The sequence below is a fragment of the Amblyomma mixtum genome, chromosome 4 (genome assembly GCF_055824585.1).
Source record: "Amblyomma mixtum isolate Tamu chromosome 4, ASM5582458v1, whole genome shotgun sequence".
Taxonomy (NCBI): domain Eukaryota; kingdom Metazoa; phylum Arthropoda; class Arachnida; order Ixodida; family Ixodidae; genus Amblyomma; species Amblyomma mixtum.
The window spans coordinates 65,920,946-65,946,682 of NC_143015.1; the positions used below are offsets into that span (position 1 = coordinate 65,920,946).

Consider the following 25,737-nt stretch of genomic DNA (forward strand, 5'->3'; position numbering starts at 1 on the left):
CTATGTCACACAGCTTTCTGCCCAAATTGGTATATGCAGGATTCAGCACTGCAGCACGGTCCGTTAGTGTTAGGTAGTTTGCTGTTGTCATCAGTTGGAAAATGAAAGCTTTCTATGCGTATAGTATGACAATCATGGATTTTATATATTGACATCATGAAGTGTATCGTCTATTGCAGTTCGCTGCTATGTCTTTCGACAGCTACAACTTTTAATTCTACAAATTATGGTTCCACCACTGGAGCTTCGCTGCCTCCCTCGAATAATCGTCTGGTTCGAATATTCACACACCTTGTGATTGATCCCACAAGTAGTTTAACTATTCGATTCATATTCCAATCAGAACCAGAGATACACTATTCATATTTGATTAGGTTTCAGAAAAGTGCCCTTCGTGTCTTTCTTTTGGAATTTCTTCCGATTTTTGATATATGTTTGTTGTTTATGGTTTATGTGGTTTTAATGTCCCAAAGGCTATGAGGGACGCCGTAGTGAAGACCTCCGGAAATTTTGATCAACTGGGGTTTTTTTAATATCACTGACATTGAATAGTGTACGGGCTTATAGAATTTCGGCTCCATAGAAATTTGGCCGCTGCAGCTGGGATCGAACCCACGTCTTTCGGGTCAGCAGCCGAGTGCCAGAAGCACTGAGTCACCACGGCAGCTTTTTTATCTTACATGCAAAGTGTATTTTGTTGAATGTACTTATCATTCATTCATTTCCGCAAGATAGCTGGTGACAAGGTGCATATGTGATAGGCAGAATTGTGTGTGCTGCAGTGTGAACTTTTCTACGAACAATACTGATTGTTGTCGACACAGTGCTTTCAACCTTTGCGTGTTCTACTCTGAGCTTCAAATGTCTTTTTGCAGTGGCTGGCCATTTGTGAGTTGTCGTGGTGATGTGAAGTGTATGCCAGCTTCCAAAGAGAGAACTTTTTTTTTGAAGGCCTAGTTGTCTTAAAATTTGACTGACCGAAGTGCACATCAAGTCCTTAACTAGAGCGTCTTCATACCATTCGTGATCTCTTTGAATGGTGGGCCACCTGTTATGTCTTCATTTTCACATATCCTTGAAATGTTACTTTTCTCCATTGCGCAGAAGACTTGACCACCATTTCTGAGCTGTCCAGCTGTCCACCTAAACAAGAACTGTCAGCGGGAGAGATGCCGTTGATGTACGTTCACATCGGGGAGCGTCCCTTCCTCTGTAGCCACTGCAGCAAGGGCTTCCTCAAGAAGGATGACCTGGCGCGGCACCTTCGCGTCCACACTTGCGAAAGACCCTACAGCTGCCACCTGTGTCCCATGGCCTTTACCAGGAAGGACTGCCTGACAGACCATCTTCGCATTCACTCGGGCGAGAAGCCATACCAGTGCGACCACTGCAGCATGGCCTTTTCAAGGAAGGATTACCTGAGAGACCACCTTCGCACCCACTCGGGTGAGAAGCCACACCAGTGTGACCAGTGCAGCAAGGGCTTCCTCAAGAAGGATGACCTGACAAGGCACCTTCGCACCCACACAGGTGAGGAGCCATATCAATGCAGCTACTGCAGCAAGGGCTTCTCAAGGAAGGTTAACCTGACGAGGCACCTTTCCATCCACACGGGTGAGAAGCCATACCAATGCAGCCACTGCAGAATGGCCTTTACAAGGAAGGATGACCTGACGAGGCACCTTAGCATCCACACGGGTGAAAAGCCATATCAGTGCAGCCACTGCAGCATGGCTTTTACCAGGAAGGATTCCCTAACAGATCACCTTCGCAGTCACTCGGGTGAGAAGCCATACTAGTGCGACCACTGCAGTAAGGGCTTCCTCAAGAAGGATAACCTGATGAGGCACCTTCGCATTCACAAGGGCGACAGACCGTACAGCTGCCACCTGTGTCCTATGGCCTTTACACAGCCGGCACACCTCGATAGCCATGCGCGTTGCCACAGGAGTGCAGAACAATCGTAGTGCGCTTGCTGACACTGAAAAAAAAGGTTGCTCTTCTGGTTGTAGGCATCTGGGCATTCAGCTCTTGTCACATCACAGCGCAAATGTATGTCGCTGGCCAAGCATTAGCAAAGTAATGAAGCTTACTTGTTTATGAAAAAGAAGAACGAAACTTTTTTTAAGCTTGAAACTCAGGAAAGTAGGCGATGGCGGAGAGGGATTTGGGGAAGGGGAAACTGTGATAGGTTCTTTTTTTCGAAGATTGTTGCTTGATAAAGAACCGCCTTGATTTCAGTGCGTGTTCAAACAGATCGCCATCTGCTGCACACCTTCCATGGCATTCTTGATCACGGTCTCTGTACTTACTTTCGGACTTATTTTTTCTTTCTAAGTTGTCTGATGTGATTGGGTCTCTAGTAGACTTGATCCTTGACGTACCCCCAAAGCAAGAGGTCCAGGGGGTATACTATGGAGGGATCTCAATTGTGAGGGAGTTGGTCTTCGTGCATTTCTCTTCAGCAATGACCCTCTCCGATTTTTGCATCCTGGGAGCTTCGTGCTAGTAACTGCTGCATACCGTGTCTAAAGTCGTGATTCTTGCCACTCATTTACTCTTTAAAAATAAAAGAATCTCTGGCTTAAAATTTTTGAAGGTTCCCGTCTTAAAGTGCAAGTGCATGGGTCAGCTCTGTCTTTCAAATTTCTCACGGTCTCCGAGCTCGTCATCAGTCATGAATTGTTATCAGGCTGAAACCTTTTTCCTTCAAATGTAAATGGACTTCGAAATGGGGCAGAGTTACACAACTTGAATGCTCTTTTAGCTTGGGTTGTTAAACCCGGCATTTCGTATGCTGGCAAGGCTGTTTTCTAAGACCGCCTTCAACATTTACTAGCTCGCGGGCACAGTGCCCAGTAAGTTAGACAAATCACTGCATTTTATTCAAAACATTCTGGCTTTCAAACACAGCGCTGCTCTTTGTATGCGGTGTTCCTTGTGAATAAGTTTTGGGTGATGGATCTTGCCTTGTGGGCCAAGTCGCGACAACCAGGGATACTAGCGAGGGAGCTGACCGGAGTGAAGACACAGGCTTGAAGTGTAGCCACTGTGGCGGGCACATTTCGACGAGAAGCAAGCTGCTGACGCATCTCACCATTCACACCGCTGAACGTCCATACCTCTGCAAGTACTGCAGCAGGAGCTTTTCACGAAAGAACCACCTGGTAGGGCACATCCGCACCCGCACGGGTGGGAAGCCGTTCCATTGTTAACCGTGTCCTTTGTGAAGCGATCAACCCTCAAGAAACATGTGCGAGCCCACAGGGTTGATAAACCATTCCAGTGTGACTTGTGCCTGAAGTCTTTTGGGGCCAAGCACGTTAGCTATGGCACAAATGGAAGATACACGAAAGGGAAACAGCAGTGCCATGAAGGAAGGCTTTCTTGGCCAAAAAGCATTTCTAGCCGAGTGCTCTTTAATTCCTAGCAAACTAAAGCTAAATGCTGCCAAATAGCATGTGTGAGCGGTTGCTTTTGCCACGTCTCTATCAGCCATGTCAGGCCGGTAAATGGTTGAACCATTTATCCAATATGTGTATTCCCAGTACACTTGTCTTTGTTGCATGGTTTATGAAGTTGTGAAATAGTACCAGTGCACATTCCTGCATTGTGTAACAGCACAGGAACATCTTCTGCAATGTTCTTTCTATTTTTATGCGATACAGTGGTGTTAATAGGAGATACGAGAAGGACATAAGAAAGTCCAGCCTCGAGGTGATACACAGGCTCCTCTTTGCTGTGTTTAAGAAATAAAAGTATTCAAAAAGACCGCTGTGCCGCTTTCTGCATTGCCAGTTGTTGAGATCTTTTTCTCTCTCTTGAATGTGTAGTACCTGGCATATTTTTTTGTTTCAGACTGCTTCCCTAAATATTATAAATCTTTTACTAGGGTGCTGTAATTTAGCTGACACTGTTTTATACTTTTGCCAGAAAAGCAGTTGTTACCCTGCCTTTTTATTCCTTACCATTTATTTTTACACGAAAACACAAAGACTCCGTGTCGCAGAAAAGTCGGTGTCTGCATGACAGAAAAATGCGGACTGGTCGAAAATATGGCATTAACAAGATACTCCCATACAAGGTGCCAGCCACACCAGCGGTGCATCGGAAGCCCCTGACTCACGATTTGCGAGCCATACCCCACACAGGCACTTCATACGGCTTGCTTAAAGTGGGGCTTTGTATGTATGTCGGGTGGTCTTTCACAAAATGACTGATTTTCAAAGAGGAAGCAGAGTCTGCGTCTGCATAGGCAAGAGGCCCTCTCACATCGTACTTTTAAAAGCGGAGCTTAAGTGGCCCCCAAATTTTTTTGTGTTCAAATGTCGTAGAAGTGAGCCTTGCAAAATTTCCATGAAGTGTTTTTCTTCAGTGGCTGAACTTGACATGGTTTTTGAGTTTGTGGCCATTTGTGACAGGGATTTTGGGTTTGTGGCCATTGAGCTATTGTTGGAAATGTGTAATTTATCACAGTTTGTGCACTTGTAGTTGTTAAAAGAGAGGTGATATGCATGTGGCAATGTTTGTTCCAAAGCAGTGAAAAATTAAGCTCTGTATTGTGAGCTTCAACTTTATATCTGTTCTGTAGCGAGAGCTACACTACACCAGCTCTTCGAGCCTTCAGCTTGGCACCCCTTGAGCTCCATGGCAGCGCCGTGGCATTGAGCCGGTTGGTCACTTGGTGTGGAGGGCGAAACGAGCTGCAGCAGCTGTGCGCATGTGCTATGTCGGTGTGTGTGAGTGGGAGGGGTCGCAGCTTTATAAGTATGCGGCTCGACGGAGCTTGTGTCACTCCAGGTTTAACCACAGCCAATTTTTCGTGTGTGACTTTGTCTACTTGGCATGGGTATTTTATACAGTTGCTGTCATACAAAGTATTGTGCACATTCTCACTGTGAAACTTGCTTGGGTGATTTGTGGTCTGCGTTGTAGAACCTGAAAGCTGTGCTGTGCCTTGGCTAAACTGGCTGTGTAAATAGCCAAGCTTCACTTCCATACTTTTACTCTCACGTCCAGGCATACCTCATGCCTTTGCAGAAAAGAATTTCTGGCTCCACAAAATGCAGCGCTTAAAGCTATGGCCCATGAGAATAGTAATCTGTGCGATGGCATTTTCTGCCACCGTCGCGAAGTTCACTAGTTGTAACTTTCTTTTGTGTGTTAATGCAACCAATGTAAAATTCGGGGGGGGGGGGCACTTTGTACAAGGCCCTAAAGTTGTGGTTAAGATGTTAAGCTTCGCCTATAAGCGCGGAATGCGACAGCGTCTTGCAACGCTTCCAGGGAGTCCACAGAACGCCATTGCCCGTTCGGCTCTACGCTTTGCTCGATGGTAGATTGGTTTTTGAGGAAAGGAAATATATCTGTCTCGCATATCTCGGTGTACACCTGAACCTCCCCGTAAGGAAAGGGGAGGATGGGGGTGAACGATGGGGGTGGGTTCACCCCCATCCCGTAAGGATGGGGATGAACGAACGCCTTTGTCCATTCCAAACCATCGAGCTGGCATGGCGAAGTGGTTAGCGTGATTGTATTCTAGGCACCATAGTGATTGTCTCGCACTCCGGAGACCCTGGTTCGATTCCCCTACTCGAGCAATTTCCTACTCGGTTTTATTTATTTACCTGGTCCTACTGGAAAAGTAATCATGTTTTTTAACATGGTTACTAGCCAAAGTACAATTGGCTTTGTTTGAAATTCGTGCGCAGTGACGTCACGATTATTTCGACCACTCTGAAACGCCGACAAATTTACTAACACGTCTTGGCATGGAGGTGTCTTGGTCACGACAGTATGAGGCGCCTTAAAACAGAAACGGAGACCATAGAGCACTTGTTTTTGAGGTGTACAAAACTCCTGCTAGCCCTACCAGAGTGAACAGCAACACTGGGATTTGCTGGGGAGGACCAACACCACCTAGGGAGGACGGGCGAGTGCATGGGAGAGGCCACGGTGTAAGAATATTTTAGGTGAGAGAACGGCGCGGAGGCGACGCTTCCCGGGGAGAGGAGAGTTGAGTTCTAGTGAGAAGAGCCCTCGAGAGGTGGCGCGCGAAACTAGCGCCCTATAAAGCCCCTCGAGGGGCTTTAGCGCCCTAGCGCCCGCCGCGCCCGCCTCTGCGCCTGCTCTTGTGATCGCGCGCACGTGTGTTTGCGCGTCGATCTGTTTGGTTGTTTAGTGTACTGGTATGCTGCGCGATGGGGAAGTGCTTTGTACCTTACTGCAACACAGGCTATAAGTCCTGTAAAGAGAAGTTATCGCTTTTTACGCCGCCGCACGACCAAGCCAGGCTGGACGCATGGAGACGTACGGGCGATCCCTCGCAAAGACCGGATACTGCAGCGCACGGACCGTGTCTGTGGAAAACATTTCGCTCCTCACTTCATACTGTAAACGTGGTCCGCAGCTATTGATGGCCGCGTTCTGATGTCGGGCAACAGGAGAGCGGGACTTGCCAAGGATGCTCTGCCAACTATTTTCGAAGGAGCGCCGAGCTACTTGTCAAAGAAGGTGAGAAGTCCTCGCAAGCAGTCAAGACGACAGGCTTGTCGTGCAGCTTCCTCCGCGTGTACGCGCAGGACCAGCAGTGGAGGTACCGGACTTCAAACCCTGCCAGCAGCACCATTTGCTCAAAGCGCAGACGGCAAAGTCAACAAGGGCAGCGATGTTGTCGGGGCAAGTGACCTCTGCACTTCATCGCCGTTCGAAGAAATGTTCAACACAGCATCAACTCTCTGTCTTCCGACACCGTCCTGGGCTGTGCATCGCATCGACGCGGAAGGGTTCCGTGACCTCGTGTTCCACGACGCCTCTCTGCTACGCACTAGTGACGGTGCATGTGTATTTTTTAACAGAAAGTCGGTGCATGTGAAAAGTGACATGGCTTTGCAAGTATACATATTCGGGAAGCCGGTTGAGTGCAGTGCTGTAGACATAAATAATTTTGCTGTGTCGAAATCTCAAGTTGAGGATGTGCTAAAAACCGTTCACAACTTACACATTTGCAGTGGAGGACCTAATATGAAGGAGTTTCCTTCTGTGGCTCCGGAATGTGCGTTAGTTGACTGCCAGCGTAAATGGAGGCATAAAAGATGCCCACTGCTGTTACCGGTGGGAGACATACATGGTCTGTTCTGAAAGTAGTAGGACTCATTTTTTTAAACAGTTTTCGTGCGCCTCCAGGAACGCCTGGACCGGAATGCTGTTTAGCTCCCTCGTCACGGCCTGTTGAACTATCTCTACCGATCCGTGATGGTTCCCCTCAAGCGTCGAATTTATTCTCGGGAATAGAAAAAAGTCTCACGGGGCCAAGTCGAGGCTGTAGGGGGGCTGAGGAAGCGTTGCCGCCTTGTGCTGGGCAAAAAATCGGGGTCCTCATTCACATGAAGAAGATCCTACCGGTTGGCCTTTTCCTCCTCTGACAACACTCCCAGCACCAACTTCGCGCACGCTTTCCTCATGGATAAGTTTTCTGCCACGATCTCAAAAACTTGGGTTTGAGGAATGCTCAAGTCATCAGCAATCATTCTGATACTCATTCTACGATCACTGTTAAGTAAATGTTTCACTCGCTACACATTTTCGTTGGTCTTGCTGGTCGAAGGGCGTCTGGAGCGGTCGTCTTCCTCCACTCTTTCCTTACCTTCTCGGAAAAGGTTGTGCCACTCAAAAAACACCTGATATACCCATGGAAGTGTCACCGTAGGCCTCCTTAATCATGTTGTGAGTCTCTTTGCCCGTTTTACTAAGATTCACTCAAAATTTGATCGCGTATAGCTGATCCAGTAAACGCTCGACGATTCTGCGTGACGAGACGTTTCCACAGTGGTTCACAGTACAAGCGACCTCCTCTCTTCAACGGCCGAGAGCCGACTGCCGATTTTCCCCAGCATTCCCAATATCCCGCACGCGCAGACCACCTCTCGTCCGCCCGTTCGCCCAGGAAAAAACCAGTCCTACTACTTTCAGAACAGACCCTGTATGTCGTGCATGCAGTAGCCTGTCGGATACTCTCAGAATCCATGCCGACCGGCAAGCTCTTTTGCAAATAAATGAAATTTATGATGTCAACGCCTTTTTGCCATCCACACAAATGTATGCATTCTTCTCATGAACACTATAAACTGTATGTATCTTATCTTAACGTAGGAATATTAAAGCATACAGACAGTATCGAATCTGAGTTGTCAATATCACGCCAACACAGCAGAATAAGGGTGCAAGGGTTATCACAGTTTATTAGCCGTCTTCTGGGCTGAAATGTTGCAACTGTTTCCTGTGAATTCCCTTTACTTTGACGCTTATCACCAACTTGCGGCGTTATTGCCATGACGGGCCATTCGATCGTGAGCGGTAGAATATAAGCTCGGTGTCGGTGTATAACAGTAGCTACGCTTGACCGCCTACGACGGGTGACTGGGGTAAGCGAAAACATTGCAGACGTTTATTCATGCGATAGCCAGTATCAGAGAAACTACCTAACGCATGCTTCAACATCGGCCGGACGAACGGGGCTTAGCCCCCCCACTCGCTGTTTCGCCTTCGCTGCACATAAAACCGAACGCTAGGGGTTAACATGAAGCTGTTAAGTGATGCTATTTATTTTACTGGACGATTTGCCATAGAGTTTCTTACTATTACCTAGAGGGAAAGCTGGCGGCGCTGCACTTCAGCCAACATGGACGCCCAAAGCATCATGGGGCGGTGAGCTACTTGTTGCGAGACAGTCGTAGTTTATCGGGAACACGGAGTGGCACTACTGAAATGTTTCATTCCGAAAACGCTGTTCGTGTGTGCGCAGACGACTTTCACGCGAACGCAGTGTGCAAAAACCATAGTAGTAAAAACGCATAGCCACACGACGCCAATAAAAGGTTTCACTTTTCCGAAATGCTATTAAAAAACTTCTTGAAGTATCTAAGCAACAACATTTTTTTTAAAACATATTTACTTTTAAAAATGTGCCTGTTAATTACGAAATACTAGCTTTTATAGTGTTCAATGCTTGGCCAATAGGAGAGCGAGTCGTCTCTTATTTTGGGCGAACTTTGCACTTAAATGCTTTTCTGCTCGTTTGTTGCAATCATTAGACAAGATATTGAATGTTAGGACGTTTGTAGTTATCAAACAGCTTTATTTTTCTATCATTTTTTGGCCAAAAGTTGCAGTTCCGCAACAAGTAGCTCACCGCCCCATGATGCTTTGAGCGCCCATGGTGGCTGAAGTGGTCTCGAGGGGTCGCCATGCAAACTCCCATAGACGGGCTGCCAGCTTTCCCTCTAGGTAATAGTAAGAAACTCTATGCGATTTGCTTTGGCCTCGCAACGATGACGTTGCGAGACCAAGTTGATTTCTTGTTTACTTGTCGCACCTATTCTTATGCCGTGACTTCGCCCACACAGCGACCGGGCACTACCGGGTCTGAGTTGGTAGCGCCATCTGTTGGAGAGCTGAGAAGCAGAGGTTTGTCGCGAAGCGGAGAGCGGCGGCGTCGTCTCACCTAAAATATTCTTACACCGTGGGAGAGGCGTGACATTGACGAAGGGGAGGTTGAAAGGTTAGTGGAGGAAATCAAGGGAGGGGTTAATTCGGAAAGGAAAAAGATATCCAAACTAGACATTCTAAGAGCGAATGCGAAAGAAAGGGAAAAGAAATATCAATTAACAATAGGGGATGTATAGGCTAGATGGCGAGAGCTGCCACCCGATACAAAGGGTAAAGCCATTTATCATCCATCTATCCATCGAGTTAGGAATTGCCCAGAAAAATGGCCAGGAACTGCGAGTGCCTTGGAGGAAGGAAAATTTCTCTTTTTCAAGCTTCACAAAGTCGTATCGTGGTTGTGTATCTACGGCAGAGCATTAGGGGATCACAGTGTGCGATTCGTGAGAGTGTACCGGCCTGTTGTGGGTGCTTACTCAGCCAAATGACTGCGCGAAGCGCGAGTGGTTTCGTTTTTTTTTTTTTTTTTAATTTCGACTGTGCAAAACTTTGTAAACAAAGTCCAGGCGCAGTAGCAGATCGATTTGCCGCGGTGAAACCTTTCCGAGTGGGCCCTCTGCATCTGCTACTGCCACTGCTACTGCAACTCATTCTTCTGCGGGCAAGTCGTAAAACGCTGTAAGGTTGCAGCTGCGACCGTTTTGCTGACACAGACACCAGAGTGACTTTTCTATGCCCAGTTTCTTCTCTATCGGACATTAACGCGTGGAGTGCGTGTTCACATTTGCTCTTAGTTCCTAAGTCGCCGCTACGCTATGCTACCGGCGATACGCCAGGCCGAGACGCTGTGCGTTTTATAGCCGAGACGCAGCACCCGAAGAGACTGACAGTCCACTGAGGGAGCTGGGATGGAAAGACATTTATTGTTGTCGTTGTTGCGACTGAAGAAAGGATGAAAAGGAAATTGCACGGGCCTGCCGACTGGCTCGAGCTGAGCCACCACCTCTGCCACGGGCAGATAGAGGAGAGTTGAAAGAGGAAAGAGAAAGAAAAGACGCGCGTCGCAACAACAGCGTCCGCCGAAGCGAAGACGCCAGCTGCAACAGATACCCCCCTCCCCTGTAACAGACTGGTAACCGGCCAGCGCTTTTAAACGGTACCCGAAGGGGAGAGAGAGAGATAGAGGGGTGCACGCGCTGACATGCGCTCGTGCCGAGCCCACGAAGCCGTCGCACGATGATCTGGCGCGATAACCATACAGCATTAGTCATATAGCGAATTAATCTGTCGTGAGGGTGTTACATTATATATGGCTAGCCTTGCTGTGAAGGGTATAAGTTATGTCGATGCCATAGGTGCCCATAAGCGCTGATTAGTGCAGATTAGACAGCCAAAAATCGTTCATAATGCGCTCTTGTTACTTGTGGGTGATGGTGGTGGTGACTTTTTAATGAACTAAAGGAGAGTTTGCAGACCAAAAATGGCCCTTTACATAGGTGGAGTCCTAAGTCCAGGACCCTGCTGGACAAGGCCGCTACTCGCGCCTGTTGGAACAGAGCCCTTTGAGACTCCAGCCCCGAGCAGTTGAGCAGGGCTGCCTCCTATGCCTCTCAGGAAGGGGAAGGATTGGGGGGAAGGGAAGGATTCTTCTGACAGGCCCAAACCATGTGGAAGGTATCGGATACTTCCCCACTGTGAGGGCAGCGCCCATCCATTTTGGGGTCGAAATGTTTCGCTATTGCAGGACACAATAGAGTGTTGGTCTGCAGGCGTCTCAGAGTTGCTCATCGGCTTTACTCAGGCCCTTAGCAGGGACTGAGAAAAGCCGATGGCGTTCCCAATAGTCGTCCAGAATTTTCCTGAACTGCAGAAGCGGTTGTACAATCTCTGAGCTGGAAGAGCCTGGATGAGGTGCCCGGTACGTAAGCGCTCGGGCAGCCGCGTCCGCAGCCTCATTACTTCTAACGCCCTGATGGCCGAGAGTCCAAACTATGCGTTTGGGCGAAGGGTCCGATTCCCTCACTGCGCGCTTTAATATACAGTAGGCTAAAGGTGAAACCTCGCCAGACAGGTAGTGTTCACAGGCTCGACACGAATCTGTCACGATTACCTTCGAATTCAAGTCCGAGGCGGCAAGCGCAATGGCTGCTTCCTTGGCCTGTGCTCAATTTCGAACTCTAAAGGAGAGGCCGTTAACGCATTGGTCCTGGGAACTACTGCGGCCGTGTAGAATCCAGTGGGCAACGGCCCTGGCACATCAACGTAGTATACACCATGTTTAGATCCGTGTTGTGTTCGAGGGCCCAAACACGCGCCTCTCGTCTGCCTTCATGTGTATGCGTGTCCATGTTGCCCTGGAGTGGAGGGACCCAGAGCTTGTGACGCCATTGCTCCGGAATCCGACACGTCTCCTCTGGAGTGCACTCGTGGTGGATGTGCAAGCGGTCTAGCAGACGGCGCCCGGATGCCGTCTGCGATAGTCGCGTATATTGGTTCACGAGGTGGGCCTCCCGTAACTCCTGATAGGAGTTGATCACCCCCAACTCCGACTACTTAGCATTGGAGGTGGCCACTGGGAGGCCCAGTGCTCGCTTTGTGGCCTTTCTAACGATGGCATCGATTCTTATTTCTTGTTGTTTCGTAGTGCGAAGATAGGGAACGGAGTAGAGGATCCTGCTGGTCACGAAGGCATGGGCGAGCCAAAGCGCATCCCTGCCTCGGAACCCACCGTGCTTGGTAGAAACGCGATGGATCATGCTTCCGACCTGTTCGCCTATGCGCTTGAGTTTGGCAATAGTGGATTCCGGGCTGAGCCTGTTATGGATGAACAGGCCTAGCATGCGGAGCTCCTCGACCTCTCTGATAAGACCTCCCGTCAGAGATTTGCGAACTCGTGTTGTTTGGAGCACATTGAAGACCACAGCCGACAGCGTAGCTATCGATTATGGTGGCGGCCTGCTGAAGGTGATTCTCCAAGGCTCCCTTCGGTAGTCCAAATTGTTATGTCATCCACGTAGAGTGCGTGATGGATGCCTTCCACCCGGGCCAATTGGTGGGGAAGGTGCATCATGGCAATGTTGGAAAGAAGCGGCGACAAGACCGCCCCTTGGAGTGCACCCCGTGTACCCATTGTGTATGGTCCGTATTTGTCGTCCTCAATCTTGAGGAAGGCCTGACGCTTTGAGAGAAAGTCTCGTACATAGGTGAATGCCTTGCATCCACAATCGGTGGTACTCAAGTTTGCCAAGGTGCTGCCATGACGAACGTTATCAAAGGCCCCCTTAAGATCAAGGGCAAGGATGGCCTTGTCATTGTGGCGCATGGTAGTGGGTCGTATTATGTAGCGATGTAACTGGAGGAGGATGTCCTGTGCAGACATATGTGGTCGGAACCCGAACATAGTGTCTGCAAAGAGACCCTTGGTCTCTATGTGTGGAGAGAGGCGATCCCTAACCATCGTCTCCATAAGCTTGCCCACACAAGAGGTTAGTGAGATGGGACTCAGGTTGTCGGTATTCACTGTCTTGCCTGGCTTAGGGATGAAAGTGATCAAGGAGGTCTTCCATTCGGGAAGGAGTGGATGCCCGTCCCAAATCTGGTTAATGTACTCTAGCAGGTGGGGGGGGGGGGGGGGGGGGGGGGGGGTAGGCTGAATCGGGGAGGTTCGCCAACAGATTGACTGTTATGTGATCCCGACCCGGAGCCGTACCTTGCCGCATTTTAGCTAAAGCCGCCTTAAAGTCGTGTAACTCAAAAGGGGCATCATTGTCGGGATTCGGCTTTCCCGCATACTCGTACTCGGGCCCAACTGGGTCCTCTATGCGGCAGAGATATCTGTCGCACAGGGTGTCCGCGAGTTGAGCCGTCGTACCTTGGCACCCGTGCAAAGCCCGCCGGAGCTGTCTTTGCGTCTCCCCTCTCGTTTGGGCGGAGTCAATGAGACTGCAAAAGAAGCGCCATGTTCCTCTCGAGCTCATCTGACGCGCTGCCGAATTACACTTCTCAATCCAGTTTGAATCGGTGAGCTGGGCAGCATATGCCGCAGCCTGCTGCGTGAGGTCGACAATGCGAGCCTTAAGTTTGCGATTCAGCTTTTGCTTCTTGCACCGTTTGTTAAGACTTCGGCGCGCCTCCCACAAGTACAGGAGATGATTGTCCACTGCAAGGATCTCTTCGGTAGTCTGAAGTATCGTGATGTGTTGTCTTTGTATTGTGTCTAATTGCTTTGCCCACTCCGCATATCTGCCGGAAAAGAGCATGGCAGGTATCTCTTGTGTTTGAAACTTATGCTAATTGGTCAATTTAGTGTGGCCCCACTTTTTGCGAGCTGCCTTCGCCAGAAGTGTAACCTGGGGAAGGCAGTGATCACTACCAAGAGTCTCTCCCAGGTTCTCCCAGGTAGCGTCTCTGGTGTTCGTAACGAGAGTCAGATCTGGGCATGTGTCTCGTGTAACCGAGTTGCCGACACGTGTGGGACAACACGGATCCATGAGGAGTGTAAGACGAAGGGTGGAAATGAGCTCCTCCAGCTTGCGTGCTCAGGCCTTCTCAAAGTGGTAGCCCCAATGTAAGCTTGGAGCATTGAAGTCCCCAACGATCACTAGAGGTTCCTTGTCAGCCGATTTGAGCGCGCGGTAGAAGATTTCATTGAAGGTCACGCGCGGCTTATGCGGGGGGCAGTAAATGTTAAGGACATGTATTGACAGGTCACGGTGCTTAAGCGGCAAGACCTTGATCATACTGTATTCCTGTTCAGTCTCCAGTTCGAGGTATATTGGGACTGCGGTGTACGCCTTGTTCGCCTGGATGCACATTGTAGGGTCCCCTTGAAACGAGCTATACCCTGTGAATTTAGCGCCCGCGCCGGGTTCCTGAAGAGCTAGGAGTACCGGTGCGGTACCAAGAGACTGCAGGTAGAGCTAGAGGTGTGATCGTTTCTTCCAGCTCCGTAGACCCCTGCAGTTCCACTGGATGATCTCGATTTGCTCCGAATTATTGTTGGCTTTCCGCTGGGTTCGGCTAGCCATTGTGAATGTAATTCTTTAATTTTGGGGGGCAGGTCCCACCCCGGAAGCTGATGGGGCCTCAGGCGGAGGCACCAGCACCTCCGGAGACAGAGCGGCCGGAATGTTTTCTAGCGAGCCTGTGTCCTGGAGAAGGACCACCTTCCGCCTGCAGAGGTCTGGTCACGGAGACTGCGAGCGGGAGCGGCAGTGTTTAGTTGAGCTCCAATTTGGTCCTGAACGACAGAGAGAGCTGTCTCAGCAACCTGTGCCCCTATGGCGGGCATGATTTCCATGATTTTACCTGGCAGAGCATCAATTTCGCTTTCCAGGATGTACATGCGGCTCTCTACCATTGGCAGCCTACCAACCACTGTGCTGGCCGACTGCTGCGACACGCTTGTCAGCCCAGATGCGACCGAGGCACTCTCATCTCGGTCCTCCGGCTCGGCTAGTTCTATAGGCTCGGAAGGACCAGCTTGAGGTTCTTTACGTCCCTCTAACTTAGCCTCCAGCTCCTGAATTTTCCGTGCTAAGAATTCTGTTTCGTGCCTAAGTTCAACGTTTTGCCTCTGTAGGGCAGCTTCCGTTGGAGAGAGGGAGGGAGAGAGAGGCCCGGAGGCAGCCCTAGCCCAATCGCTCACCTTGTTTTGGGCAGTTGCTAGAGGCGGGAAATCCCCAGCGCTGAAGTTCAGCAAGCTCACCTGGGTCCCGGACCAGCCGTCTTGACATGCCTGGACTTGCCCGGCGCAGAAGTGGACTTGCTGTCCTTGGCATTGGTGGGCGGAGCTTGCTTCTGAGCCGACTTTCGCTTGGTTTCAGTCCGTGATGGTCCTGGCTTGATTGCTTTCCCATACTTGCCGACGCAGCCGGCAGCACGGTGAAGTGGGCACCCACGCACAGCAGACATCGGAGGGTGCATTCATGTTGTGCTATGCCCTCGGGTGTGGTGGCCACCTGAGAGCCGCAGAGGCCGCAGTGTCCCGACTGCGGCCACGGGCAGATGTCAGCCCGGTGCCCCACCGTGCCGCATAGATGACAGGCGGGGATCGTCGTCTTGTACAGTGTCACATGGATGCCCTGGTCGCTGCAGAAGATTTGGTGGGGTACCTTCTTCCCTTGAAAGGTGACCACTGCGATGGCGGTGCTGCCCAGCTTGCGCACGGATAGGATTTCCCCGTGTCTTCACTCCAGCTTCTGCTTGAGGGTAGCTGACGTTTCGCTGGGGTGAGCGTTGATCACTCCCTTGCAGACCTTGGCAGAAGCCTTGGCGTGCCCGCGAAACAGAAGCTGGCAGTCTCCGACCGTCAGCGTGACATTGCCAAGGAGCTTCTCAGCAGCTGGCACAGAGTTCAGCCCACACACTAGCACATTTTGGTCCCACACGGGCCATACAGAGAGTTGCACCTCTCCACAGTCCCGTAGGATGTTGCGCACGGCAACTCCGGCTTGACCTGGAGCGAAGGTGGCCTTCAGATCCAGCGTCTTGCATGGCGTGAGCACCACGATGAGTTCGTCGCGTCCAATGCGCGGCGTCTGCTGCGGCCGCCACTAGGGTTTGCATGTTGCGCCCTTCAAGGCCGCGCCACCGACACTCCCTTGCGGAGCATGCGCAGACCGAACAACGGCCTGTTGCTGGGCGGCGGCGCCAGTTATCTTGGGAGCGTTTGTCTTCTGCCGGCGTCTCCAGATTTTCGCCATATCCTCCAAGTATTCATCTTCCGATGTTGGAAGGTCCTCGGGTTGAACGGTTTCCATGCATACGACTTGCATGGACAGCAGATCATAGCCGGTAACCGTATTGGGGGCCGCCATCGCCGGAAATCCCCAGCCGGGGGCTGGCGAATGCCTCGCTGCCGTTAGGTTTAGTGCCGCGGCGGGGGGCGAAATCTTCAAAGTCTCAGAATTTCGTCAGAAATGGGCCCACCTTGATGAAAATGGTGCCCCTTTGTGCCGCTGAACTTCGCAGAGACGATGGTGCCAAGATTCGTGGGGTCCGAGTTGACAGACCGCAGTAAGGACCGATCATAAGCGGAGCCGATGTGCGCACGTCTTCTCCCTACACGCACCCTCAGCACCCTCTTACTTGTGGGAGCCTGTGGACGCGACTGTAACGACGATACCTGTAGCCTGCATTAAACACTGGAAAATCTCATGGACAACCACTGCTCGGTCGTATCACATAGGCTTTCTTTGGGATAAAAAAAAAAACCACCCCTCACAGTTGTGGTTTTGAACGAGTATGTTGTGTGATTTTGTGCCTTAACACCCGGTGCCCAAGAAGGAGGAAATACCCTTGGTGTCCTTCCATTGCTTTCAGTAATCACCTACAAATGCATAACTGTCTACCATGTAGTATGCTGAACGGTGCTGTTATGGTTTTTGTGCATTTGTGCACTGTTGTTCTTTTGTGTGTTTTCATTGCACAGGCATCAGTGGAGTCCGCGCACCCAGGGGCAGAACATTTCAGGACAGCTGCTGTCAACCTGCGGAGACCCATAGCTTAGTGCTCGTATCCTGTAAATTCATTCATTCGTAAATGACCTCTCCTGTTACCATGCTCTGAAGGTCTCCTCAGTATGGCTGCACTTTGTGCGCAGATTCACAAAAAGTGCTGTGTCAGTGCAGCAGTGCAAGTTCTTGCAGTCCAAGTGTAGCTTGATGCTAGCGTTGTTGATGCAGCGTCCAAATCGAGCTTAAATGTTCAGAAACATTCATTTGCTGCGCTGAGGTCTGCTGCAGCAGCCATATGTTAGTGTTTGTCAAGTGGTTCTATTTCTGTGCTGTGCATTTCTTTGAGGTCAGACATTTCTTGCCAGTGGCCATGAAACTTTTTATTCTGACAGTGATGGAGAATTTGAATTCTCCCTTCTGAGTCAGTGGGTGCTTTGAAGAGGTAGTAATGTAATGCTTGGACTTTCCATTCAAGAGGCTAGCTGTTCAATCTGTCATGCGAGACCTTTGACAGTTTGCTAGCATGGTTCAGGATGTCACCACTCTACCTGAAAAGAGTCTTCGGTCGTCCACCAGTTGCAGGTGATGAGATTTGCGTGATAACATTGAGCTTCATTTTATTTGAACTGCACAACTCGCGTTTGCTGTCGGCGGACGTTGGCGGTTGAATGACTTGATAGGCGTGGGCTGACTGGGGACCTCAAAGGCAGTTTGTAAGTGGCGGTGTAGCAGATGCTGCCACTTGCTGAATTCAGATGTGGAGGCCACCTAAGCAAAAAGAAAAGTCACAGTGAGTCATTGCAAGCACCGTGATCACCCACGCATTAAAGGAGTATAGAATCCTAACTTTGGTGGCATGTTTTCTTGTCTACAATGACGCGGCAGACACAACTAAGCATGAACTACCATGTGGTACTTACTTACCACCGCTAAATAATTTATAATCATATTTTTCTGTCATGCTGTATCAGTTTAGGTTTCAACGGCCGAACGATAGCTGTGATGTCAGAGTGGTTTTATGTCACGTGCGGCATAGAAAAACGCCGATATAATTGGTGTTTTTTCGTTTTAATTCTCTACCGTGCTGAAGCCAGCCTTCATCAAGAGCCGGAATGACGACGAATGCGGAAGCAGCGATTCCAGTTTTTTCGTGCCTTATGTGACTTATAACCACACTATGATGTCACAGTCCTCATTCGACTGTTGAAATCGAAACAGCAGGAGAAATAAATTAGAGTATAAATTATCTAGCGGTCATAGGAGAATACCAGGTAGAAATTCATATATAGTAATGCCTTACGCATCATCATAAACAAGAAAGTGTGCACCCAGAAGATAGGTGTGTATACTCTTTTAGAGAAAACTGCACCCGCCTTCTGTCTGTTATGCAAATGCACTCCGTCATGCTGCATGTGTCCACCATCGTCGTATAGCATGTGCAATGCTGATGTGACAATACTGTTTACAAAAACAAGCATGGCCATGGAGCTGTCTGTTACTGGTCTGCCATTACTAGGTAATGGTGATAACAGCATCACTATAGAATGTATGTTAGAAAAGGCTTTAAAAAAGAAAGGAAAATAAAAGTGCCCTTACCACACCGCCAGGACAGAAGGAGCTCAGTTAATGGCAGTGTGTTTTGTTACAGATCGGCGCTTATTACAACTCGTGTCTGAGAAGAACTGCCTTGGCCTCAGCGGTCTTGTAAGGGGCTGATTTTGACGCCAGTGTTAGTACAAACTCGTTGATGGTAGAATGCATAGCATTTAACCTGGTCACAATGCCCATCAAATTATTTCAGTAGTTGCGAGTTCCCTGACAAGTAAGGTATTTGGGTAATATTCCTACACTGAAGCAAGGAAAGCACTTTAGTTTGTACAGTTGAGCTTTGTACATTGTGTAAGTTGTCGGCCGTGACCCAGTGTTTGCCCTCTAGTCTTTGATGTAATCTCAACACCCTGTTTGCCTGCCCATGTTGAGCTAGGATGTGCTAGAGACATCTGCTGGAGGTGTCTGTGTTACCCTGAGCCATGGAGGCCCTGTGTGCCAGGCAGTTACCACTCCTGTGAATGTGCTGCCATCTGCGTTCAAGTCGTGGAGGAAGGCCTGATAGCCACCATCCTTCCGCGTGGGCGTGTAAAATTTCAAAAGTTCATTTTATTGCTTTTGCGCTTTTTTTAGCTTCAATAATTGTTCATTTGCAGTGAGGAACAAGCGGCGCTTAAATAATCAAACATTACTCTCACAGTCGTGGTAGAATGACGTAAAAAACTGCCTGGTGGTGGCACCAGCCACCGTTGGAAGCCTCTCTGCTGGAGCATGGACTTGGAGCAAGCAAGCGGCAAGCATGGAGCCACTTCCATGCTTGCCGCGTCTCTTATCATAGTGACCTAAATGTCACTGAAATCGCTCTCAGTCAGGACCGCATGTTACCTACTGCATGGTGGCACGACTCAATGACGTGTGCATGCAGTGCACTTCGTTTTCTGACCTGCGACCTCACAGTGACCGCACTGCAGAGATACTTGATGGCCATTAGTGCATTTATTTTATGCCAAACATAATATGTCCGCTCATGGACTTTTGCCTCATACTGGCAGTCAATTCTGTTAGGGAGGAGAAAATCAGCTGATATGACAAGTGCAAAATTCTGCCATTCGTCGCGATGTTTCGTGCTGAGTTTAGATGAACAAGGCATTAATACTTTTTGAACGTTCAGGAGGTTCAAACAGTGAAAGTCCAGTGCGGATTGAATAGCAAATTCTGTTTGCAAGCTATTAGAAGTGTAGAAAATTCGTGCACTGCTACTATACTACTAACTCTGTAAATGTATGCGAGAAGGGAGAGAGGATATTCCGTGCAGAGGTAATGTATTTTCTTTTTCTTTGTTTTTCAGGTTTGAAGCCGTACTTTCTTACATTTTCGACAAGTGGCAAGTCTGCACTGGATCAATCTGTGGACTACCCGTTACCAACTCGTCAATGTCCTAGTCTCGATCCAGCACACCTTGCCATCTTGTGTTTCAGCACTCACAGTCGCGATTCATGCAGGTTAAGAGGGTATTGCACCAATTGTGAGCATTTGACAGTTATTTTATTTTCTTTTCTCACTATACAGTGAAAAAAAGGAACCAAGGGAAAAGCCGTTCAGGCACGGCTTGAGTTGTCCTTGGCCCCACAACAAGCACTGGCAGCAGTGAGAACAGCGCAAAAACAAAGCAAAATACGCAACAATAAAAATGCAACCATACCAAGTGTTACAAACATGCAACTTCTTAAAGCAAACTACATACACCAATTTAGCGCATATCACATGGTGCAGAAAATAGAGTAAGATTCATTAGTTTCAACAGGTGAACATGGCAATGAAATCAGAAAGTGTCAGTTTAGTAATGTCGATGCCCTGATTTATATAGTCATTTAGCATCCGTGGTAACTGATCGCACAGCATTTGTCGACCGTAAGTAGTCCGGCAGGTAGATATTTTCCAAAATGAAGCAGACCTGGTGGTGTATACTGGATCGGCTAAGCATAGTCTGGCAATGTCAGTTACGGTATTGCTTCCGTGCTTTTAAGTAATATATTCTCGTGATAACCTAAACCTATATAGCTCATTTTGTATTGCATTGTACGCTTTGTTAACTTGCCCTTTATTTATGCAGATCAACCTTGCATGTTTTCATTGTATGTACATGAGTGATTACTGGGCCACCGTTTTGTACTGGGAATGTTCAGACTGTACCTGAATGCATTGCTGAAGTTCTACTGCATACATTGCCATTGAATTCATTGAACATACTCGTAAGTGCAACTGTAATGACCAGACCTCTCGGTTTAATATGTAGGAAGTCCAAAGATTGTGGAACGTGTGAGATATGTCCAAATTGCATCGCTGGTTCGTCTGATGGCCTCGAACCCTACTTTTGAGCCTATTTCATTTTTTTTTAAAAGGTGCTCCTTCGAAAAGTGTCCGCAAGGTGGTGTGTCTCTTCACGTGACGTGGTGTGAGCATTGAGTGATGCTTGCCGTCAGGTTGAAGGGCTTGTCATGCCAGGAAACGAAAGGGTATTTTGTGGTCGCAAAGCAAGTATTTTTGTGGATACAATAAGGGTGCACCAGTGCCACTCGTAGCAGCAGGTTACCTTGCTGTGTGGTGAAGCATGATTACAGTTTCCGTGCCCCATGCTTGTTCTGCAATCCTTTATCCACATAATATATTTGAAAAATTTAACTCACCTAAATTTGTAGATTTTGCAGATTTGTAGTTGCCATAAAACCAATGTATAATAAATACGCAATTCTTGCATGTTCTGTTCTGGGTGCCTGTGAAGTTTGTGCATTTGAAGTGATCAGAATGTCCACGTGCATGGCACGCATATTCTGGAGTATTTCTCCCCATATTACCTGGCAGCAGTTCAGGTAGCCACCATGGTGGCTCAGTGGTTATGGTGCAAGGCTGTTGACTCCGAAGACACTGGTTCAATCCCAGCCGTGGCATTCGCATTTCGATTGAGGCGAAGTGCGAGAGACTCGTATACTGTGCACTTTAGAGAAACCCAGATGGTCGAAATTATTTGGAGCCTTCCAATGTGGCAATAACTTGAGTTGCTTTGGTACGTTAAACCTCATTAACTTATTATTCAGGTGACCATAGAGTAGTTTGTAAATCCATAGTATTCCACATACCCATGTGTTCGTGACAACTTACTCATTACTGTGCTTTATTAGATTTCTTAATCACGTGTAAACTGCTGTCGCACATAAACTTGAGCTACTCCAAGATGATAGTCTTAGGCTTTAAAAAGCAGAGATTTCAATTAAAAAGAGCATTGATAGATTTGGTGCAGTGCCCAAACTAGCTAATAGCCAGTTGTTTTTGTAAAGAAATAATATTAATAATACATTTTGTGATGTTCCTAATGGAACTGAAGAATTTGACAGATATCCTATAGACTTGTGTAAGAGCTTGTTTTTCACATTGTGTTTTCTCCTGCGTGATGTCTTGTATTTGTATACATTGCACAAACAACAAAAAGGTAACAATCAGGATTGCTTGTGACTTGTAAGAAGTGTCTATTCCTGGTGGCATCCCGAGGTGTGGGAAAAGGAATTTTTTCTTTTTTTTCTGCCTTTTCCGTGTTTCCTGGTGTTGCCTGTGTGCTTTCGTTTTGCGTTTCGTTTTAGAACCATTTGCCAAGGCAGACTTGTATGCATAGCCTGGAGCATGTATATTGTAATCATCAGCTTAACATACAGCTTCCTGAAGAATATTTCAGCTTGCGTGTGGTTGTGAAAATAACCTATTTTGTGCCTCCTTCGTTCATCTCCCAACTTTTCCTGTGTTGTGTATTGTGTTGTGTATTGTTGTGACCCACAATGTGATTGGAAAGACTGGATATTTCATAAAACTGCATGTTTAGTTACGTGACTTGGTTTGAGTACATGAAATTAAAAAAAAAAATCGGGCCTTGTCAAGCAAACTGATCCGTACTTCATGGTAGGTTGCTTTGCAGGTCTCATTTATTTAGTGGGACACTGCCTTCACATAGAACAGCCTTGAATGTAGAAGTCTTAAGAGTGTGGGTGTGCGAATATTCAAAATTTTCTAATAGCGCTTCGCATATCCATCTAGGGCACATCGTAGTTTTGTTTGACAACTGTTTCAGAAACAAGGCTCACTCCTATGTCGCACAGCATGCTGCCCAGATTGGTATATGCAGGATTCAGCACTGCAGCACGGTCTGTTAGTAGTATGGCGTTCATAATGCTCATTTATGTGGCCTCCAAGATTGAGTGGCGCGAGACAGTCGGCCAGGCTTACCAAACCCTGCCTTCATATTCGATATCGGAGGCCATTGCCTAAGCTTGTCTTCCTCGGCCAAGATTTGGCACTAGGTAGTTTGCTGTCGCCATCAGTAGGAAAATGAAAACTTTCTGTGCGTATAACATGGCAATCATAGATTCGATATTTTGACATCATGAAGTGTGTTCTCTAGTGGAGTTCACTTTTGACAGCTACAACTTTAATTCTATAAATTATGGTTCCACCACTGGAGCTTCGCTGCCTGTCTTGAATAATCGTTTCATATGAATATTCACACACCTTGTGAATAATCCCACAAGTATGTTAGCTATTCGATTCATAATCGAATCAGCAGCGAAGATACGCTATTCATATTTGATTAGGTTTGAGAAAAGTGCTGTTTGCTCCCCTCGTTTTGAGAGCATGGAATGGCTTCCAATTTGTGATATATGTTTATGGTTTATGGGGAGTTTATGTCCCAAAGTGACTCTGGCTATGAGGGACGCCGTAGTGAACAGCACCGGAAATTTCAACCAACTGGGGCTCTTTAATATCACCGACATTGCTCAGTGGATGGGCTTCTAGGATGATGATGATGATGCTGAAGTGGTTATTTACTGAACATTTGATATGGAAGGTAAAAGAATGTTTGCTTCCCCGGCATCTGCTATCGCGACTGGAAGCACCTGAGCTGGGGCAGCGAAATAAAGGATAGCAGGCAGAGAGTAGAAGTGAAAGAAAAGGGGTGAGGGGACAGTAGAAAGGACAGGGGGAGGGGTACACTTTCAATGAATCTATTTACATATCTACATGGTAAACATATACATATATACAGGTCGCACGCGCGTGAAGATCTGGGAGATCACTGTTCAATCACACGGGCACGACACAAAGCACAAAAACAGCTGGAGTGGGGGCGTCCAGCTGTTCTTCGTCCGAGGTAGCAGACGCAGAGCGTTCAGGTCACTGCACGTAACTACCTGGCGGAGAAGCTTCTAGAATTTCTCCTCCATCGAAATTCGGCCGCTGTGGCCGGGATCGAATCTGTGCCTTTCGGGACAACAGCCGAGTGCTATAAACACTGAGCCACCGCGGCGGCTTTTTTATCTTGCATGAAAACTGTATCTTGTTGGATGTTTTTTTACGACTCTTCCATTTCCATAAGATAGCTGGTGACAAGGTGCATATGTGATAGGCAGAATCGTATGTGCTGCAGTGTGAACTTTTCTACCTGAATAGTACCGACTGTAATCGGCACAGTGCTTTCAACCTTTGCATGTTCTGCTCGGAGCTTCAAATGTCTTTTTTCAGTGATTGGCCATTTGTAAGTTGTCGTGGTGATGTGAAGTGTATGCAAGCTTCTAAACAGAACATTTTCTTTCAAGGCCTAGTCATCTTAAAGTTTGGCTAACTGAAGTGTACATCAAGTCCTTAACTAGAGCGCCTTCATAACATTCATAATCTCTTTAAATGCTGGGCGACCTTTTCATGTCTGCATTTTCACATGCCCTTCAGATGTTTACCTTTTTGCATTGCACAGACTTGACCACCGCTTCTGAACGGCCCAGCTGTCCACCTCATCAAGAACTGCCAGTGGGAGAGATGCCATTGATGTACATTCACACCGGCGAGCGTCCCTTTCTCTGTAGCCACTGCAGCGAGGGCTACTTCAAAAAGGACGACCTCACGAGGCACCTTCGCACCCACACGGGTGAGAAGCCATACCAGTGCGACCACTGCAGCAAGAGCTTCCTTAAGAAGGACGACTTGACGGAGCACCTTCGCACCCACACAGGACAGGAGCCATATCAGTGCAGCCACTGCAGCATGGCCTTTACCAGGAAGGTTAACCTGACGAGGCACCTTTGCATCCACACGGGTGAGAAGCCATACCAATGCAGCCACTGCAGCATGGCCTTTGCAAGGAAGGATTACTTGAGAGACCACCTTCACTTCCACTCGGGCGAGAAGCCATACCCATGCGACCAGTGCAGCAAGAGCTTCCTCAGGAAGGATGACCTGATGACGCATCTGCGCGTCCACACGGGCGAAAGACCGTACAGCTGCCACCTGTGTCCCATGACCTTTACCAGGAAGGGCTTCCTGACAGATCACCTTCGCATTCACTCGGGCGAGAAGCCATACCAGTGCAACCACTGCAGCATGGCCTTTGCAAGGAAGGATTACTTGAGGGACCACCTTCGCATCCACACGGGTGAGAAGCCATACCAGTGTGACCAGTGCAGCAAGAGCTTCCTTAGGAGGGATGACCTGGCGAGGCACCTTAGCATCCACACGGGTGAGAAGCCATACCAATGCAGCCACTGCAGCAAGGGCTTCCTCAAGAAGGATGACTTGATAAGGCACTTTCGCACCCACACGGGTGAGAAACCATACCAGTGCGACCACTGCAGCATGGCCTTTACCAGGAAGAATTACCTGACAGACCACCTTCGCAGTCACTCGGACGAGAAACCATAATACTGCGACCACTGCGGCAAGGGCTTCCTCAAGAAGGATAACCTGATAACCTGAATTTTCTGATAGCGATTCGCATATCTATCTAGGGCACATTGTAGTTTTGTTTGACAACTGTTTCAAAAACAACGCTCACTCCTACGTCACACAGCATGCTGCCCAGATTGGTATATGCAGGATTCAGCACTGCAGCACGGTCTGTTAGTAGAACGGCGTTCATAATGCTCATTTATGTGGCCTCCAAGATTGGGTGACGCAAGAGAGTCGGCCAGGTTTACTAAACCCTGCCTTCGTATCCGATATCGGAGGCCATTGCCTAAACTTGTCTTCCTCGGCCAAGATTTGGCACTAGGTAGTTTGCTGTCGCCATCAGTAGGAAAATGAAAACTTTCTGTGCGTATAACATGGCAATCATAGATTTGATATTTTGACATCATGAAGTGTGTTCTCTAGTGGAGTTCACTTTCGACAGCTACAACTTTAATTCTATAAATTATGGTTCCACCACTGGAGCTTCGCTGCCTCTCTTGGATAATCGTTTTATATGAATATTCAC

The 25,737-nt window shown here is 48.3% G+C and overlaps 1 pseudogene; it reads left to right on the forward strand.

Annotated features, from left to right (window-relative positions):
* Nucleotides 1–141: 141 nt before the first annotated feature.
* LOC149346676 (uncharacterized) lies at nucleotides 142–25,737 on the forward strand (annotated as a pseudogene).